This window comes from Triticum aestivum, chromosome 6A (genome assembly GCF_018294505.1).
Source record: "Triticum aestivum cultivar Chinese Spring chromosome 6A, IWGSC CS RefSeq v2.1, whole genome shotgun sequence".
Taxonomy (NCBI): domain Eukaryota; kingdom Viridiplantae; phylum Streptophyta; class Magnoliopsida; order Poales; family Poaceae; genus Triticum; species Triticum aestivum.
Window position 1 is genome coordinate 577,405,394 of NC_057809.1, and position 22,386 is coordinate 577,427,779.

The following is a 22,386-nucleotide window of genomic DNA, read 5'->3' on the forward strand; positions in this document are numbered from 1 at the left end:
AGATTTGACAGCCATTTCTTCTCCAGAATGACATGATGTCCAAAGCTCTTAGCTCTATCCATAGCCATAGGTGATCAAGGTGACGAGAGAATGTGAAGTGTCGGTTGCATGTATAGTATGAGTGTGGTTAGGTTAATCCTGCATCAATGAAATAGCACCGGAGACAATGTTGTAGAAGGTTCTAGAATAGGGATTAGATATAATCACAAACACTGTAAAATTTACATCATGTGTATATTACATTTGATCATCTAATGAAGCTCGATATGATTACCGAGAGCTCTCAAACTAAAATTGAATTGAGAAAAATATTCACAATTTTGAAAAAGAATATTCATGTTTTGATAAATGTTTCAAAATGTGTTCTCGAGTTTGTAAAATGTTCTTGAACTAAAAAAATGTTTGCAATTTTGAGAAATGTTCTCGAATTATAAAATCATGAATTCAAAAAATGTTCATGAATTCAAAAAACATTTGGGAATGAAGAAATGTCTATTAGTTCGAATTTTTTGCGAGTTTGAAACTTGTTCAATTTTTAAAAAAATATTTGTAAATTAAAAAAGCATATACGAATTTCAATAAATGTTTGCGATTTCAAAAAGGTTCGCATATTTGAAAATGTAGGAATTTGGAAATTGCTCTATTTTCAAAAAAGTTTATGAAATTCAAAATTGTTTGTGATTTTTAAAAATCATGAATTTGAATATTATTCATGATTTTCAATTTTTTAATGTTTTTAGAAAGTTCATGAATTTGAAAAAAGAAAAAAGGAAACACAAAGAAAACAGAAAAACACCGAAATAGACCAACATGCCAGCCCGTTAGTGTGACATGGGTGAACGTTTTGTTCGTATCCCCCGACTCACAGGGAATAAGATCTCTGGTCCAACAGGAGCTCCCTTTGAAACCAATACCTATTTGGTGCATGTAGCGCCCTTTATAGGCTTTTCTCTTAAACGGCGCACGCCCTTCCAAGCAGGACAGTAGCATGACGAGTCTGCTCTGTTCGTGATTTGGCCGGAGATTAGGTGAGCTAGTTGAGTAGTTCTGAGCTTGTGGTCATGTTTTATGAATCTTGCTGTGAATGGAACTACATAGCAGAAATTGTTAGTTGTTGTATCTCTGCATGTATCTTCCCCGCTTGATCGAAAGCCGGATGTCTGGATTCAGTACCAGATTCATACATTTTTCATGTAATCTCAGCAGAAAATAGAAAGAGAACATTGTTTTGTTTAGCAATCAACACGGTTTAGACTTCAGAAGGCATGATGTGTGACCGTGAGTTCCACGATCTATCAAATTAACTTTGTTCTCTATTCTCTCAAGTGTAAGAAATCCAAAACCGAGGGAATCTTCAATGTAATAATTGAAAGAAACTGAAAATGATTAAGAGGAAGCTAAAGGTCATGGATGCCCATGTGTGCTACTTCTATCAGCAATAAAATGAACAAAACCAGTATGATTAAATGCATAGAAGTATTGATGCTGTTGGAAATATGCCCTAGAGGCAATAATAAAAGTGTTATTATTATATTTCTTTGTTCATGATAATAGTCTTTTATTCATGCTATAACTGTATTATCCGGAAATCGTAATACACGTGTGAATACATAGACCACAATATGTCCCTAGTGAGCTTCTAGTTGACTAGCTCGTTGTGATCAACAAATAGTCATGGTTTCCTGGCTATGGACATTGGATGTCGTTGATAACGGGATCACATCATTAGGAGAATGATGTGATGGACAAGACCCAATCCTAAGCCTAGCACAAAGATCGTGTAGTTCGTATGCTAAAGCTTTTCTAATGTCAAGTATCTTTTCCTTAGACCAAGAGATTGTGCAACTCCCGGATACCGTAGGAATGCTTTGGGTGTACCAAATGTCACAACGTAACTGGGTGGCTATAAAGGTGCATTACAGGTATCTCCGAAAGTGTCTGTTGGGTTGGCACGAATCGAGACTGGGATTTGTCACTCCGTGTAAACGGAGAGGTATCTCTGGGCCCACTCGGTAGGACATCATCATAATGTGCACAATGTGACCAAGGGGTTGATCACGGGATGATGTGTTACGGAACGAGTAAAGAGACTTGCCGGTAACGAGATTGAACAAGGTATCGGCATACCGACGATCGAATCTCGGGCAAGTATAATACCGCTAGACAAAGGGAATTTATACAGGATCGATTGAGTCCTTGACATCGTGGTTCATCCGATGAGATCATCGTGGAACATGTGGGAGCCAACATGGGTATCCAGATCCCGCTGTTGGTTATTGACCGGAGAACGTCTCGGTCATGTATGCATGGTTCCCGAACCCGTAGGGTCTACACACTTAAGGTTCGATGACGCTAGGGTTATAAAGGAAGTTTGTATGTGGTTACCGAATGTTGTTCGGTGTCCCGGATGAGATCCCGGACGTCACGAGGAGTTCCGGAATGGTCCGGAGGTAAAGATTTATATATGGGAAGTCCTGTTTTGGTCACCGGAAGAGTTTCGGGGTTTATCGGTAATGTACCGGGACCACCGGGAGGGTCCCGGGGGTCCACCAAGTGGGGCCACCAACCCCGGAGGCTTGCATGGGCCAAGAGTGGTGAGGGACCAGCCCCTGAGTGGGCTGGTGCGCCTCCCACAAGGCCCAAGGGGCAGCTAGGAGGAAAAAAGGAGGAAACCCTAGGCTTAGATGGGCCTAAGGCCCACCCTAGGGGGCGCCTCCCTCTCTCCCCTCTTGGCCGCCCCTTGTTTCCCATCTAGGTCTGCCGCCCCCCTAGGGGTGGGAACCCTAGAGGGGGCGCACCCTCCTCCCTCTCCCCTATATATAGTGAGGCCTAGGGCTGCCCATAACACGCGACTCGATCTCTCGTTGGTGCAGCCCTGCATCTCTTCTTCCTCCTCTTCTGTGGTGCTTGGCGAAGCCCTGCAGGATAGCCACGCTCCTCCACCACCACCACGCCATTGTGCTGCTGCTGGATGGAGTCTTTCTCAACCTCTCCCTCTCTCCTTGCTGGATCAAGGCATGGGAGACGTCACCGGGTTGTACGTGTGTTGAATGCGGAGGTGCCGTCCATTCGGCACTTGGTCATCGGTGATTTGGATCACGACGAGTACGACTCCATCAACCCCGTTCTCTTGAACGCTTCTGCTTAGCAATCTACAAGGGTATGTAGATGCACTCTCCTTTCCCTCGTTGCTGGTTTCTCCATAGATAGATCTTGGTGACACGTAGGAAATTTTTGAATTTTTGCTACGTTCCCCAACAGTGGTATCAGAGCTAGGTCTATTGCGTAGATTCTTTGCACGAGTAGAACACAAAGTAGTTGTGGGCGTTGATTTTGTTCAATATGCTTACCGTTACTAGTCCAATCTTGTTTCGACGGTATTGTGGGATGAAGCGGTCCGGACCGACCTTACACGCACTCTTATGTGAGACAGGTTCCACCGAATGACATGCACTTGGTGCATAAGGTGGCTAGCGGGTGCCAGTCTCTCCCACTTTAGTCGGAACAGATTCGCTGAAAAGGGTCCTTATGAAGGGTAAATAGCAATTGGCATATCACGTTGTGGTTTTGCGTAGGTAAGAAACGTTCTTGCTAGAAACCCATAGTAGCCACGTAAAACATGCAAACAACAATTAGAGGACGTCTAACTTGTTTTTGCAGGGTATGCTTTGTGATGTGATATGGCCAAGAAGAATGTGATGAATGATATGTGATGTATGAGATTGATCATGTTCTTGTAATAGGATTCACGACTTGCATGTCGATGAGTATGACAACCGGCAGGAGCCATAGGAGTTGTCTTAAATTTATTGTATGACCTGCGTGTCATTGAACAACGCCATGTAATTACTTTACTTTATTGCTAACCGGTAGCCATAGTAGTAGAAGTAATAGTTGGCGAGACAACTTCATGAAGACACGATGATGGAGATCATGATGATGGAGATCATGGTGTCATGCCGGTGACGATGATGATCATGGAGCCCCGAAGATGGAGATCAAAAGGAGCAAAATGATATTGGCCATATCATGTCACTATTTGATTGCATGTGATGTTTATCATGTTTATGCATCTTGTTTACTTAGAACGACGGTAGTAAATAAGATGATCCCTTACAACAATTTCAAGAAGTGTTCTCCCCTAACTGTGCACCGTTGCTACAGTTCGTCGTTTCGAAGCACCACGTGATGATCGGGTGTGATAGATCCTTACGTTCACATACAACGGGTGTAAGACAGATTTACACATGCAATACACTTAGGGTTAACTTGACGAGCCTAGCATGTACAGACATGGCCTCGGAACACGGAGACCGAAAGGTCGAGCATGAGTCGTATAGTAGATACGATCAACATGAAGATGTTCACCGATGATGACTAGTCCGTCTCACGTGATGATCGGACACGGCCTAGTTGACTCGGATCATGTAATCACTTAGATGACCAGAGGGATGTCTATCTGAGTGGGAGTTCATAAGATGAACTTAATTATCCTGAACATAGTCAAAAGACCTTTTGCAAATTATGTCGTAAGCTTGCGCTTTAGTTCCACTGTTTAGATATGTTCCTAGAGAAAATATAGTTGAAAGTTGATAGTAGCGATTATGCGGACAGTAGAAAGCTTATGTCCTTAATGCACCGCTCAGTGTGCTGAACCCCAAACGTCGTCTGTGGATGTTGCGAACATCGGACATACACGTTTTGATAACTATGTGATAGTTCAGTTAAATGGCTTAAGTAGAGGCACCAAAGATGTTTTTCGAAACATCGCGGAACATATGAGATGTTTCGAGGGCTGAAATTAGGATTTCAGGCTCGTGCCCACGTCAAGAGGTATAAGACCTCCGACGATTTTCTTAGCCTGCAAACTCAGGGAGAAAAGCTCAATCGTTGAGCTTGTGCTCAGATTGTCTGAGTGCAATAATCACTTGAATCGAGTGGGAGTTGATCTTCCAGATGAGATAGTGATGTTTCCCCAAAGTCATTACCACCAAGCTGCTAGAGCTTCGTGATGAACTATAACATATCAAGGATAGAGATGATGATCCTTGAGGTATTCGCGTTGTTTGACATCGCGAAAGTAGAAATCAAGAAGGAGCATCAATTGTTGATGGTTGGTGAAACCACTAGTTTCAAGAAGGGCAAGGGCAAGAAGGGATACTTCATGAAACGGCAAATCAGCTGCTGCTCTAGTGAAGAAACCCAAGGTTGAACCCAAACCCGAGACTAAGTGCTTCTGTAATAAGGGAACAGCCACTAGAGCAGCATTACCCTAGATACTTGGTAGATGAGAAGGCTGGCAAGGTCGATAGAAGTATATTGGATATACATTATGTTAATGTGTACTTTACTAGTACTCCTAGTAGCACCAGGGTATTAAGATACCGGTGCAGTTGCTAAGTGTTAGTAACTCGAAATAAAAGAGCTACGGAATAAATGGAGACTAGCTAAAGGTGAGCTGACGATATATGTTGGAAGTGTTTCCAAGTTTGATGTGATCAAACATTGCACGCTCCCTCTACCATCAAGATTAGTATTAAACCTGAATAATTGTCATTTGGTGTTGGCGTTGAGCATAGACATGATTGGATTATGTCTGTTGCAATACGGTTATTCATTTAAGGAGAATAATAGTTACTCTATTTATGTGAATAATACCTCCAGTGGTCTTGCACCTAATGGAATGGTTTATTGAATCTCGATCGTAGTGATACACATTTTCATGCCAAAAGATATAAGATAGTACCACTTACTTGTGGCACTGCCATGTAAGTAATATTGGTATAAAATGCATGAAGAAGCTCCATGTTGATGGATCTTTGGACTCACTCATTTTTGAAAAGTTTGAGACATGCGAACCATGTCTATTGGTGTATACGCATGAAGAAACTCCATGTTGATGGATCGTTTGGACTCACTTGATTTTGAATCACCTGAGATATGCAAATCATACCACATGGGCAAGATGACTGAAGAGCCTCGTTTTCAGTAAGATGGAACAAGATAGCAACTTGTTGGAAGTAACACATTTTGATGTGTGCAGTCCAATGAGTGCTGAGGCATGCAGTGAATATCGTTATGTTCTTACTTCACAGATGATTCGAGTAGATGTTGAGAATATTTACTTGATGAAACACAAGTCTGAATTATTGAATGGTTCAAGTAATTTCAGAGTGAAGTAGAAGATCATTGTGACAAGAGGATAAAATGTCTATGATATGATCATAGAGATGAATATATGAGTTACGAGTTTTGGCACGCAATTAAGACATTGTGGAAATTTGTTTTACAATTAATACCGCCTGGAACACCATAGTGTGATGGTGTGTCCGAACATCATAGTTGTACCCTATTGGATATGGTGGGTACCATGATGTCTCTTATCGAATTACCACTATCGTTCATGGGTTAGGCATTAGAGACACCCGCACTCACTTTAATAGGGTACCATGTAATTCCGTTGAGATGACACCGGTTTAGAGAAACCTATGCTGTCATTTCTTAAAGGTTTGGGGCTGCGACGCTTATGTGAAAAAGTTTCAGGTTGATAAGCTCGAACCCAAAGCGGATAAAATGCATCTTCATAGGACACCCAAAACAGTTGGGTATACCTCCTAATTCAGATCAAGCAATATGGATTGTTTCTTGAATCGGGTCCTTTCTCGAGGAAAGGTTTCTCTCGAAAAGTTGAGTGGGAGGATGGTGGAGACTTGATGAGGTTATTGAACCATCACTTCAACTAGTGTGTAGTAGGGCACAGGAAGTTGTTCCTGTGGCACCTACACCAATTGAAGTGGAAGCTTATGATAGTGATCATGAAGTTTCGGATCAAGTCACTACCGTACCTCGTAGGGTGACAAGGATACGTACTACTTCAGAGTGGTACAGTAATCCTGTCTTGAAGGTCATGTTGCTAGACAACAATGAACCTACGAGCTATGGAGAAGCGATGGTGGGCCCAAATTCCGACAAATGGTTAGAAGCCATGAAAACCGAGATAGGATCCATGTATCAGAACAAAGCATGGACTTTGGTGGACTTGCCCAATGATCGGCAAGCCATTGAGATAAATGGATCTTTAAGAAGAAGACGGACGTGGACGGTAATATCACCGTCTATGAAGCTCGACTTGTGGCGAAGAGTTTTTCACAAGTTCAAGGAGTTGACTACGATGAGATTTTCTCATCCGTAGCGATGCTTAAGTCCGTCGGAATCATGTTAACATTAGCTGCATTTATGAAATCTGGCAGGTGGATGTCAAAACGAGTTTCCTTACCAGTTTTCGTAAGGAAAGGTTGTATGCGATACAATCAGAAAGGTTTTATCGATCCTAAGGATGCTAAAAGGTATGCTAGCTCCAGCGATCCTTCTATGGACTGGAGTAAGCATCTCGGAGTTGGAATATGCACTTTGATAAGATGATCAAAGATTTTAGGTTTATGCAAAGTTTATGAGAAACTTTTATTTCCAAAGAAGTGAGTGGGAGCACTATAGAATTTCTGATGAGTATATGTTGTTGACATATTGTTGATCAGAAATGATGTAGAATTTTCTGTAAAGCATAGAGGGTTGTTTGAAAAGTGTTTTTCAATGGAAAACCTGGATTAGGCTACTTGAACAATAAGCATCAAGATCTATAAGATAGATCAAAATGTTTAATAATACTTTCAAATGAGCATATACCTTGACATGATCTTGAAGGTGTTCAAGATGGATCAGTCAAAGAAGGAGTTCTTGCCTGAGTTGTAAGGTACGAAGTTAAGACTTAAAAGCTCGACCACGGCAGAAAAGAGAGAAAGGACGAAGGTCGTCCCCTATGCTTTAGACATAGGCTCTACAGTATGCTATGCTAAGTACCGCACCTGATGTGTGCCTTGCCACATGTCTGGCAAAAGGGTACAAAGGTGATCAAGGAGTGGATCACTAGATAGCGGTCAAAAGTTATCCTTAGAGGAATAAGGATATGTTTCTCGATTATGGAGGTGATAAAGAGTTCAACGTAAAGGGTTACGTCGATGCAAGCTTTAACACCTATCCGAATGACTCTGAGTAGCAAACCGGATACGTATAGTGGAGCAACCATTTGGAATAGCTCCAAGTGGAGAGTGGTAGCAGCATTTACAATATGACCTAGAAATTTGCGAAGTACATACGGATCTGATTGTTGCAGACCCGTTGACTAAAACCTCTCTTACAAGCAAAACATGATCAAACCCCAGAACTCATTGAGTCTTATCACATGATGATGTGAACTAGTTTAGTGACACTAGTAAACTCTTTGGATGTTGGTCACATGGCGATGTGACCTGTCAGTGTTAATCACATGGCGATGTGAACTAGATTATTGACTCTAGTGCAAGTGGGAGACTGTTGGAAATATGCCCTGGAGGCAATAATAAAAGTGTTATTATTATATTTCTTTGTTCATGATAATAGTCTTTTATTCATGCTATAACTGTATTATCCGGAAATCGTAATACATGTGTGAATACATAGACCACAATATGTCCCTAGTGAGCCTCTAGTTGACTAGCTCGTTGTGATCAACAGATAGTCATGGTTTCCTGGCTATGGACATTGGATGTCGTTGATAACGGGATCACATCATTAGGAGAATGATGTGATGGACAAGACCCAATCCTAAGCCTAGCACAAAGATCGTGTAGTTCGTATGCTAAAGCTTTTCTAATGTCAAGTATCTTTTCCTTAGACCATGAGATTGTGCAACTCCCGGATACCGTAGGAATGCTTTGGGTGTACCAAATGTCACAACGTAACTGGGTGGCTATAAAGGTGCATTACAGGTATCTCCGAAAGTGTCTGTTGGGTTGGCATGAATCGAGACTGGGATTTGTCACTCCGTGTAAACGGAGAGGTATCTCTGGGCCCACTCGGTAGGACATCATCATAATGTGCACAATGTGACCAAGGGGTTGATCACGGGATGATGTGTTACGAAACAAGTAAAGAGACTTGCCGGTAACGAGATTGAACAAGGTATCGGCATACCGACGATCGAATCTCGGGCAAGTATAATACCGCTAGACAAAGGGAATTTATACAGGATCGATTGAGTCCTTGACATCGTGGTTCATCCGATGAGATCATCGTGGAACATGTGGGAGCCAACATGGGTATCCAGATCCCGCTGTTGGTTATTGACCGGAGAACGTCTCGGTCATGTCTGCATGGTTCCCGAACCCGTAGGGTCTACACACTTAAGGTTCGATGACGCTAGGGTTATAAAGGAAGTTTGTATGTGGTTACCGAATGTTGTTCGGTGTCCCGGATGAGATCCCGGACGTCACGAGGAGTTCCGGAATGGTCCGGAGGTAAAGATTTATATATGGGAAGTCCTGTTTTGGTCACCGGAAGAGTTTTGGGGTTTATCGGTAATGTACCGGGACCACCGGGAGGGTCCCGGGGGTCCACCAAGTGGGGCCACCAACCCCGGAGGCTTGCATGGGCCAAGAGTGGTGAGGGACCAGCCCCTGAGTGGGCTGGTGCGCCTCCCACAAGGCCCAAGGGGCAGCTAGGAGGAAAAAAGGAGGAAACCCTAGGCTTAGATGGGCCTAAGGCCCACCCTAGGGGGCGCCTCCCTCTCTTCCCTCTTGGCCGCCCCTTGTTTCCCATCTAGGGCTGCCGCCCCCCTAGGGGTGGGAACCCTAGAGGGGGCGCACCCTCCTCCCTCTCCCCTATATATAGTGAGGCCTAGGGCTGCCCATAACACGCGACTCGATCTCTCGTTGGTGCAGCCCTGCATCTCTTCTTCCTCCTTTTCTGTGGTGCTTGGCGAAGCCCTGCAGGATAGCCACGCTCCACCACCACCACGCCAGTGTGCTGCTGCTGGATGGAGTCTTCCTCAACCTCTCCCTCTCTCCTTGCTGGATCAAGGCATGGGAGACGTCACCGGGCTGTACGTGTGTTGAATGCGGAGGTGCCGTCCGTTCGGCACTTGGTCATCGGTGATTTGGATCACGACGAGTACGACTCCATCAACCCCGTTCTCTTGAACGCTTCCGCTTAGCGATCTACAAGGGTATGTAGATGTACTCTCCTTCCCCTCGTTGCTGGTTTCTCCATAGATAGATCTTGGTGACACGTAGGAAATTTTTGAATTTCTGCTATGTTCCCTAACAGATGCTTCACACCCGACCGTAGTTAATAGCAAGATGGTTGTTGCTTCATGGTAGATCTAACTAATGTGATAGTACTCCTATTCAAGGGTGAGAGAATAATGCGCTGCCATTTAACGCGACCAGAAAGATGGAACATGATCATTAGTCATTCTTCAAACCTGTGCCGAGCAATGAGTAGAGTCTAGCGCTTCACAACCAGCTGGAGTTGCTTTTACAATGTTGTTCACATCCTAGGACCTGGAAGCATCGGGATCTCTTGGTCAAGTATGTGAATGATTGCTAGTGACCAGATTAGCATACTCTTGGCGTATTTTAGTTGAACGATACACTGCACACACTAGGTTGGGCCCCTCCTTGGGGAATGGGGAGAATTGGCCTCCTGCTCTCATGATCCCCTAGTTGTTGGCAAACATCTCCTCTTCGTTGTCAGTACGGGTGCGGTGACATTTGACCACCATAATTTTCTCAAGAACTACGTGATGTCCAAAGCTCCAAGCTCTATCCAAATGTGGCGAAGACGACGAGAGAATGTGAAGTGTTGCTCACAAGTATTGTGTGAGTGTGGTTAGGTTACGATCTTGCATCAGTCAAATAGCACCGGGGAGAATGTTGCACAAGGCTCTAGAATAGAGAATAGATAGAATTTGGAAATACAAACACAAATTTATATCACTCATATATTGCATTTGACCATGGAAGCAAGATCAATATGATTACTGAAAGCTCTCAAACAAAAATTGAATTTAGAAAATATTCATTTTTTTAAAAAAATGCTCACAATTTTGAAAAATGTTTCAAAACATGGCCACGAATCTGCAAAATGTTCTTTAAAAAAAAGCTTGCAATTTCGAAAAATGTTCTTAAATGAAAAAAATGAATTCAAAACATGATAACGAATTTCAGAAAAAGTTCATGAATTTCAGAAAATGTTGGCAAATTCAAAAATCTCCGTTAGTTCGAAAAATGCTCATGAGTTTGAAACTTGTTCAATTTTTTTTAAATATTCATGAATTCATTTTTTAAGAATTAAAAAATGTTGATGAGTCCAATATTTTTTCGCATATGTAAAAAAGTACAAATTTGAAAGTTCCTCTACCTTTAATTAAGTTTATGAAATTCAAATTTGTTTTTGATTTAAAGAAACCTGAATAAAAAATTCTTCATGTTTTTTTAAAAACACATTTTTTAAAGCTTGCGAATGTGCGAAAATGAAAAGAAAAAATGAAAAAACAAAAGAAAAGAGATGGGAAAATGCGCCAAATAGGTGCTCCCCGGGTGAACGTTCTATTCGTAACCTCCGCCCAGAGGGAATAAGATCTCTAGTCCAATAGGAGCTCCCTTTGAAACCAATTTCGAATTGGCGTCTGTAGAGCCACTTATAGGCTTTGCTCTTACACGACGCACATCCTCCCAAGCCCTACCTAACAAATAGGGCGCCCACGTGGGTACTATTTAACAAAGGGTTCCACCACAGTTTTGTGAAGCTTCTAGAAGTTTCCAGCCAGTTTTGTGAAACTTCTAGAACATTTCGACCATTTTTCTTGGTTTCTGTTTTCTAATTTTTCCTTTTTATTTTTTGTATTATTTTATTCATTTTGCATGACTTTATTTCAAATGTATGATTTTTTTCATATTCATGAACTTTTTCGAATCTGCAAATAAATTTGAAGTGCACAAAATTATTTTAATTCCATGAAACTTTTTCTCATCGGTTAACATTTTCCAAATTTGCTAATTGTTTATGAATTTGCGAATGTTTTTTGAGTACATGAACTTTTTGCGATTTGGTAATATTTTTTGAATTCATGAACTATTTTAAAATGAATTAATGAACTGTTTGGAATCCATAATTTCTTGTTTTCTCTAATTGTTTTGTACTTGTGATTTTTTTCAAGTCCGTGAGCATTTTAGAATTGTAAACCGATTAGTGGTCAACTGATCAACAAACCGGATCTGTTTTTTTTCTCGTGGAACCTTTACGGCTGTTGAGTGAGCAAAGGCCCACCGAACAAATGGCCGAGCGAGTGACACTAATGGGCCGCAAGCCATTTAGTAATCATGCGAGCGCCAGCCCCTGACTCGGCGGGTGCCCCTATGTGAAGAGTAACTAACTGGAGGTTACTCTTTGCGGGGGACCTCCATGGGTCACTTTTGGTGTCTTGGGAGCACGCCAAGTGGGGTGTCCCACCGCCGCCTCATATCGCGTGCTAGGCGGTCCTTTTGGAATATTTTATTTTTCTTTACGTGTTTTCGGGTTTTAGATGTTTTTTCTTTTTGTTTTTTGCCCGGTTTTCTCTAGGTTTTGGAAAAAAATCACTATTTCTTTTGTACTAGAAATAAAATTTGTGCTTCGACGAGAAGCACAACACATATTTGCTTCTCATGTAGGAACAAATATGCTTCTGCGAGAAGACATCTGTGTTTCTTGAAAAGAAAAAAAATCTATGCTTCCACAAGAAACACATATTTGCTTCCCGTGTAAACACATATTTTCTTCCGAGTTGCTTTTCTCAGAAAATAGAAAACTGTGTTTCGAAGAGAAGCATAAATTTTCTTCCATGGAGGCACATATTTGCTTCCATGAGAAGCACAACTATGCTTCTCGGAAAGGAAAAAAATATGTGCTTTCATAAGAAGAACATATTTGCTTCTCGTGCAGGCACATGTTTGGTTCCGCAAGAAGCACAACTGTGCTTCTTGAAAAGGGGGGAAAATATTAAAAAAAACCTTGATTCCGGCTTCGTTTTTTCTTTCATTTTCCCGATTATCAGTGCTTTTTGTTTTTGTTTTTCAGTTTCCAATTTCTTACTAGTATTTTATGTGAATTTTTAATTGAAATCTATTAACGTGGAATCTAGTTTGAAAGATCTTGACATGAGAAATCCAACGATATAAACGGTTCGAGATTTGGATGCATGATTCAAGAGATAAAATATTTTGAATAAACAAATCAACGAAAAAGGGAAAACTATGAGGTTACGACAAGTGGTGCACCACTTGTCAACGCCCGAGAAGGTGGGAGCAACCTTTACAAGGAGTAACCCCTAACTAGTGATTTTGGGTTAGTTTGGTTGGCATCCACACCACTACATGCCCCTGGAGGATGCCTGGAGTTAGCCTCATAGTTGTTTGGTTTGTGTCCTGTGTAAAAAAATGCTTGCTTAGCCTAGTTGCCCCTCCCTTGTGATTAGCTTGGCGATAATAAATAAAATAGGATCCTCACCTCAGACATGGTTATTAGCCTGGCACAGCCGCCCAGGCAAGCAGAATTGGACGCCTGGACGGCTGTTTGGCATGCAAATTTGCGGTTCTATCCAAACAGCAGAAGGTAAATATAATGTGACATATTCTAATACTCTAACCAGGCATGATAAATGTTTTAAGCATGTATATAAAAAATGATCCTGATGTGTACAAAAAAATGTACAATGTTTATTAGAAAAGTAGACATCAAATAATATATGTTTTAAAAATTTTAATTATGTATTCTTAAAATGTTAAATATATAAAAAAAATGTGTTCCTGATGTATACAAAAAATGCAAAAAATTAGATATATATATATATATATATATATATGTTTATAAAAATGTTAATCATGGATTTGGCAATGTTAAATGTGTATATGAAAATTGTCCACGATCTAGAAAAAATGGTAAACATGTATAAAAAGTAGACATAATAAAATATATGATTATGAAAATATTGATCATGTATTTAAATAATAGTAAAGGTGTAAAAGGGAAATTTATAATACGTATGGAAATGGTAGACATAAAAAAGTTATAAATTAAAAAATGTTATTTCGCAAAGAAAAAAAAACAAAAGTGTTGATCATGTATTTAGTAAATGTTGAACTTGTATATAAAAGATGTTCTTGATGTATAATTTTTTAATGTGTATGTAAAAGGTTGACATCAAAATATATGTTTGAACAAAATATTAATCATGTATTTGACAAATGATCCACGTGCACAGGATAATGATTCAGATGTATACAAAAAATATTTCATGTAATTGAAAAAATATTAAAGATTAATAAAAATATAGCCGTGTTTTATATGGAAATAGGAAGAAAAAAGCAATTAAAATCAACAAAAGAAACAACAAAACAACAAAACAAAATAATGCAATTTAGGTGAGTGCAAAAGATTGAAAATAGTGAAAACCGACAAAGAATTAAAGAAAAAAATGAAATCCAATGGAAACCCAGAAAGAAAGAAACAAAATGGAAAACAAATAGAGAAAATAGGAAGCAAAAGAAAGAGCATTGAAAACGGAGAAAAAAACTGAAGAAAAGGGGAAAAATAAAGAAAAACCCCCTGTAGGAACCGAGAAAGAAACAAAATACACGGTAAAAATCAAAGAAAAGTAGAAAAAAAGGGAAAAACATGGGGAAACCAAAACAACAACGAACCAGCTGTGAGTGAGTGAGGTATGCACGAATATGGGCTGGCCCAATACTGTATCTCGCAGGAAATCCTTCAGGCGAGACTTTCTTCCATCTCGCATTGAGCGACATATAGGTCCCACGTGACTTCGCGTCTGAAGCGCTGAGCCTAAGCCCGAGCCCTGAAGTGCTGCTTAGGAGGTCAACATGTAGACTTAATACCATCGAGGTGAAAATCTACCTTCCCCCTCTGTTTTTCCTTTTGGGGGACGGTGGCATGCGCCGCTCCTGCTGCTCGCCGGGACTAGATGGAAATGTGCAACTCTTGAACGGGGACTAGACAAAATAAGAAAAGACTGACACTACAACGTCACAACTATACTGAATGTAATTATCGAAAGAAGGTCAAAACGCTTATCTGAGAGCTCTCAAAAGTAGTGTATGAGTACCCATGTGCTCGTTATGATAGGATTAAAATGCATGGATGCGGCATGATTGTTGCATCACATTAGGTCGAAGTTAATGAAATATATTTAAGCATGATAAAATAGTTCTTCCATTGAAATGCGAGAAGAGGGATGAAACATGACCATCGTGTAAAAAGAAGTCATTCTCCACACGAATTTGATAGTAACTTATTAGGGGGTGTTCTTTGAGTTCGCATACTCTTTTCATGCCATGACCGAAGACTGCACGTGCTAGTTGTGGTTGTGTATTGTTAATTTTGCTATGGAATGGAACTATGGAAGCACCAACTACTAGTGATCGTATCTGTCTACATCTCGTCTTGTTTGCACTAGTTCATGTTGTGTGCGATCGTGGGACATAACATGTGGGAAGCCTGATGAAACATCTGAAAGGAGCAGCCGCACGCCTAGGCTTACATTCTTGTCGATCATCATTGACATCATCCTTGTCTATCACGACTCAAGTGTGAAATGCCGAGTGCAGTGTACTCTCCGTCCTTGTGGTTTTAAGATGCACTTCACTTCCTCTATTTTTGTGATATTCAGGAAGAAATGGCTGATGCCGTCTTTCGTATGTGATCTTAGTGAAAAACAAAATGTCCAACAGATTCCATGATAATTGTATTGGTATTAGTTTGTTGAGTGCGGTGCAAATCAAGTAAATTGTACAAGACCCCATGTTTTCTATAACAATTACAATTAGCAAACAATTATACAATGGGTGATCCTATATTACTTTTTACTAGCAAGCCATGATTATCAACGTCCTTTAACAAGGTTTTTTTTTCTACATCCTTCTAGTCGCATATTATTTAATGATTATCTTAACTATTTATTATACTTAAGACCTTTTTATGGCATTTACCCGGTTGGACCATAAGGTCAGGAAGATTTTCTCCCACCATGAATTTCAGTGTATTCTTCGGATAGGGCCTCCTTAGGCCTTTTTTACGTAGTCAAATGATTGTCGGTGTTCACTTTTTTTATTGTTTCAAACATGTTGACTATGTGCATCATGCTATACGGAGGATGGGTATTTGCTTCGTGCAGTTGTATTAGCATGATATAATGACTGAATGAAATATTATTTATTGAATAAATTTATTATACTTAAAATACCCAATCAACCACTCATATTTCTCTCTATTTGAAAGCGCCACAAGCTGTCAACTCCTCTCCATGATCATATGGAGAAACTTAAAACGGTTATCAGGGAGCTCTACCATTTTTAGAATAGTACATGATGTCCATGTGCTCTTTATGGTCAGATTAAAATGGATGGGAACAACATGGTTGTTGCATCACATCACATCAAACTTAATGTAATACTGCTCCTATATAAGGGGTGAGGAAATAGTACTATTTAAACGTGAGAGGAGAGATGAAGCATGGTCATTTTACCTGAGCTGAGCAATGGGTGGAGCCAAGTGGTTGCTAGTATACGTAATGCATACAAGTTTTACACTTAATTGGACTTGCTTCTGCAATGTTGTCAAAACCCATAGGAATCATAGGACTTAGAAGCCTCAGGATTTACGACCGCATTGACTCACTATGTAGCATCACCATGATCTCAGGAGCCTAGGGTGGTTGTTGGCGAACATGCTCTCCATCCCATCGTCGGTGCGGGTGACCGTGATTATAGAGCTCCTTCTCGCGAACATCAACGCATGGTACGGTGGTAGAACATCCTATCTCACTATGGTTATATTAAAGTGTTTGGATGCAACATGGTTGTTGCTTCACATCAAACCGGATTGTGAAGCGTAGAAAGCTAATCCCGTGGAATTCCCCCTTCATGTTCTTGTTCTCAAAGGACACTAGTAAATGTGTACGTGCAATGCTTGCTGATATTAGGAAAGGTATTACCTGCACGTTGATATTAGATAGGATATCAAATACACATTAATTTCATGATTAGTAAGAAACTGGAATTTGGTATGATATAAATTGCACGCTAAACATATATATTAAGAACTCACCATTGAAGCAATCTAGATTACTTGATTGACATGGTTTGATGCGCGAGATTAATTAGATATGTCCTTTTGGGTTTTTTTAATAGATGAAGGAAACTTTTCCTACTAAATTATTTTCTTTGAAATTCCTACAAAAAGTATGATCTAAAGGAGCTAAACAATATTATTTTTCCAATATATTTAGATATCATTTACTGATTAATTAAGGGAACTATTTTATTGCATCCTTTGGTCAGGAAACTAATGCAAAGGCTATCTTAACTGTTATCATCTAAAGAAGTTCAAAGCAAGGCAATCTTAATTGTGGTCAAAGAAACTTAAATAAATGATCAGCGAGATCTTAGGACAGTAGATGCCCATGTACTCCGTATGACATTATTAAAACTAGTAAGTTGCATGATTCTTGCACATGAGAGAAGTGCAATCGGATTTCCACATGCCACACTATAGGACATAAACATGTACACATGTTTTTCTCTTTCGAAAAGGAGGATAACCTCGGCCTCTGCATCAAACAATACACATACATATATTATTAATAATGCAAAATTCCACAGCCGAACTACATCGACACATAAATAATAGGGCATGCCTCGCGACAGTAACTTCACCAGATAGCTACTAACCCTATATGATATAAGATAAAACCAAAACTAAATGTACACAACTCCTAGGCTATACCTTCAAGAAGGAATCATCTCACGTGCGCCGATAATGATGAGTCCAACACAAGGTTAAACTCTGATTCTCATCGTCAAAGCCAAGCTTCAATCCACCACCTTCAGCAAGGACATACATAGGCATGTCGACATAGCGTGATCAAAGATCTTGTGTTTCCACCAGAGTGTATAAACTCGTCGTTGAAGTCATCTCTACCGTCATCCCTTATCCGGCTGCCGAATTCCCAATAACCGGAAGAGACACATGTGTCACCTGCCGAGCCGCATCAAACCTAGTCCGTTGATGGAGGGGACATCCCATACCACCACCAGCCTTAGAAAGGCCGTCACCACCCCGATATCCGGCCACAGAGTCGTCTACACGATCACCGAGGAATTCATCTTCGAAGAAGAGGGGCCGCCGCCCTGAATCCGGGTGCTAGCAGCAAGCACCCACCGTAGCGCCAACCGTTGTCATCGCCCATAACAACAGCAGTTGCCGCTGCGACCGTCCGATCCGGGCACAAGGGCTCGAATCCCTCGCGCGACGCCACCGGCCAGCCGCGCTTGACCTCCCATAGCTGATGAGCCGGTCACCCCCAGACCCGCCACACGCTACAACCAACCTCGCTCCAAAAACTAGCCGGACCGAGGAACTGAGCCGCCACACCGTCGGCACTACCACCAGGCTAGCTCCGGCTACCCGCAGAGCTATGACCACTAGCCACCACCGAGGATCCCGGGGCTGTTGCCCCGACATCCACACTCCGGCATCCATGCTGCCGTCCAGGGCTGACGGACGGGCATCGGCCTAAGGCCTCCCATCGCGAGAGAAGACAGGAGGGGAGGGCAAATGGACTTCAAGAAGATGATGCTATAGCTTTGAACCGGAAAAAAATGAGAAAGAAAAATAAATACCAATTCATTGGAGGAAATAAAGGCAGGAAGAATTGAAGAATAAAAGAGTCTTGAACAAATGATAAGTGTTTTGTGCATACAACGTAAATAATAAAACAAATTTTGTTTAGGTCCAAGTATTGAATCTTCTGAATAGTACATGTAGCAGAATTCGGTGTGGTGAAGCTATATTCAATGCCCAACACTCCTCGGATTTGCCATTTCCCAACCATTGAATCAGTTTCATCCAACTACCAATATTAAAAGTTATTCACACACTATATGATATAGATGTGCAGAGGCATGAATGGTTGTTGCATCACATCACACAAAAGCTAACATAATAACACTCAAATTTAATGGTAAGGAAAAATATCCTTATTTGGACACGGGAGGAGAGATGGAACAAATCATTATTCACAAACAAGCAATTCTTCACAACCGAGACATAGAAGGAGTAGAGCTCAGTGGTGGCTACCATAGATAGTGTAAGCACATTTACACTTAGTAAGAATTTCTGTTGCTCTGTCAAAGCCCATCGACATCTTAGGAGTTGGAAGTATCAGGATTGACTACTACATCGACTCAGGTTTGTACATGGAGTAGCGTCACTGTGATGGTCAGCTAAAGATGGACTTCTTGGCAACCATGTGATGATCATTGAACTAGTATACTTCAGAATGACATGTCATGGCGCAACGCCGTGTGCCAGACCTTGAAACTCTACTGGTGGAAGAGGTGGCATCCTACTTTCACGAGCCCCCCGGTGGCTACGGGCTGGCTCCTCCTTTCCGCCGTGGCCTGATCGAGTGCGATGCCATCAGTGCTCCTTCTTGAGAATATCACATCGTAAGCAATATGAAGACGACATGTACAATGTGGTGGTGGTGTTTATGCTTTGCTGAACCATTTTGTTGGTGGCCGTATGGACATGACACATGATGTGATATGCTGGAAGGAATTTAGTTTTTCATACTATCCTCTCCGACCTGTTTCATGTTAAGAATTTTCTTGTCAAATATCGTTTGGCAAGGTTCAACACATATGGTTTTGAAGAATTCATCCAATCCATCGATCTCTTGAAGTCTGAGTGGTGCCGTTCTTTACCAAATCGTACCAAAGTTTAAAATAGCAGTTTGAGAAGGGTGTCGTTAAATGACCAGCTATAAGATTCATGCACAGTTATTTGATAAAGTTATGAAATATCCTGCTATAGCGCACTATAACTGATTTCCTGTCCATTTTCTTCTTCTTCTTCCACTCAACATCATTCAAATACTCATAGGTATGAAGGGCTGACCACACCTGCCGTGTGGTCACTATAACTGATTTGAAAGACTGTCCTCGCTATTTGGCATAGTCTGCTATTTAAAACAATGATTCCCACCCACGCAGCGAGGAACTAATCAAGGTAGAATGTTGGCCGGCCTTGTCATGTCCACCTGCCGGAGGTGCTCGAGCGCCTCGTCATCGTGGATGCTGACCACCGGGACCACGCCCACCTACACCCGCCCACGGGCATGGGCACGGACACCACAGCAGCACGCCCGTGGACATCGTGGAGTCCCGCGGCGAGTATGCCTTCCTGCTCGACGTCCCTGGCCTCTCCAAGTCCTACATGCAGGTACGTGCGCTGTGCGCACACCATGCCATGCCGGCATGCCGCCATGGCCGCCCCCAGTTTCTCCTCGGACCGAGTTCGTTACGCCGGTGAACTAACAATGGGGCGTTTACTCATTTTCGTCCACAGAAGACTCTGGAGGAGGACAACGTGCTGGTGATGAAGAGCGCCAACCGGAAGCGGAAGCGGGAGGAGGAGGAAGCGAACTGCCGGTACATCCAGCCGGAGAGCCGCGCGTCGCCACGGTCGTTCGTGCGCAAGTTCCGGCTGCCGGAGAAGGCAGACACAGGCGCCGTGGCCGCACGCTGTGAGAGCGGCGTGCTCACCGTCAGCCTCGAGAAGCAGCCGCCGCCAGAGAAGAAGGCCAAGTCCGTCCAGGTCGCCATCGCCTGAGCCTCCTTCAGCCCCGCGCTCGCGCGATTGCTAGGGAACACCGTTCAGTATCGGAACCATCAGTCAGTGTAGCGGTAGATCAGTGTGCTGGCAGAGTTTGCTAGCTTTGGGTGTTACTACGGAAGTTCTTTTGTGGCCGAATGCTCTGTTCAGTGTTGTCTTTTGTGAGAGTTGGCTTGGAATGGAACTATGGAGCACGAATTGTTGGCGATCGTACATATCTCTATCTGTATTATGTTCGATCGAACCAATGAACGGAAGCAGCCGCGTGCCCTGGACCGTGTCAGTGTACATACAGAACCATGCGTCATATCAGGATCCATACATGTTTCACGTAATCTTAGTGGAAAATGGAATGTGCAACTCTATTTCGTTAAGCAATCAGCACGGTTGCCGCACGATCATCAAACTCCTGGGCGTCTCTTACTGCCTCTGTCCTCTGCAGAATCCACAGGTTGGCAAGGCAAGCAACGACGAAGACGAAGGCTATCTTAAGTGTGATGGTGTAAAGAAATTCAAAAGGCATGTTCAATGTATTATCCGATACTTAAAAGGTTTATCAGGGAGCCATCAGGGCTGTACATGCGGTCATGGATGACCATGTGCTCATTATGTCAGGATAAATGCATAAAAGCAATAGCCAAAATGGTTGTTGCTTCACATCAGATCCAAGTTATTAGTGAGAAAATAGTGCTTCTATTTAAAGGGGAGAAGAGAGATGGGGCATGCTCATCATTCATAAAACAAAGTTAAACTTCAAACCTGAGCCGAGCAAGGAGTAGAGTCCAGCACATTACACTCAAGATGGAATTGCTTTTACAATGTTGTCGACATCCTAGGCCTTGGAAGCATCAGCATTTTTTTTAGGACGAAAGGCAGGTGCTCTGCCTTTGCATTATAGATAAAGAATGTACAAGAGGGTTGCCATAGGCAGAGTATAAGTTACAAAAAGGAGAACCTCAGTCTGGTTCAGGGGGTGGTCTACAGAAGGCTACACGTACATGATTTAAGTCTGAGGCAATTAAGGAGACAACCTCCTCAGCAGTCGAAGAGATGTGCTTGAAGAGCCGCCGGTTACGTTCATTCCAAATGTTCCACGCCGGAGTACATGGCTTGTTGGGCGTTCTTCTTAGGGCCAGAGCTGTAATGAGCGCACCAATCCTGAGCTGTAATGAGCCCACCAATCCATGGAAGCATCAGGATTTGCGTGTGCATTGACTCGGATTTTTACACAACTCGATGTACCTGTGAAGGTCAGCTAGACATGGGCTCTTCGTCAAATACGTGGCTGTGTATTTGTGACTGGACTAGCGTAGTCTCCACATTTTTCACTGTGGCATGACAGTATGCACAATACGTTGGGTTTCTCCTCGGGGAAGAGGTGGCCTCCACAACACATCCTCGTCGCAGATATCCCGGATGGCGGTGACCTTAACAGATATACTAGCGTGACGAATTCCCGGTAACCAGAAGAGACACATGCGTCACCTGCCGAGCCGCATCAAACCCAGTCCGTTGATGGAGGGGACATCCACCACCAGCCTTAGAAAGGCCGTCACCACCCAGAGATGCGGCCAGAGTGTCGTCTACACGATCACCGAGGAATTCATCTTCGAAGAAGAGGGACCACCACCCTGAATCCGGGTGCTAGCAGCGAGCACCCATCGTAGCGCCAGCCGCTGTCATCGCCCATAACAACAACAGTTGCCGCCGCAACCGTCCGATCCGGGCACAAGGGCTCGAATCCCTCGCGCGAGGCCACCGGCCAGCCGCGCTCGACCTCCCATTGCTGACGAGCCGGTCACCGCCAGACCCGCCACACGCTACAACCAACCTTGCTCC

The 22,386-nt window shown here is 42.4% G+C and overlaps 1 pseudogene; it reads left to right on the forward strand.

The window, feature by feature from the left end:
• Positions 1-13,369: 13,369 nt before the first annotated feature.
• LOC123129728 (18.6 kDa class III heat shock protein-like) lies at positions 13,370-20,613 on the forward strand (annotated as a pseudogene).
• The last annotated feature ends 1,773 nt before the right edge of the window (positions 20,614-22,386 follow it).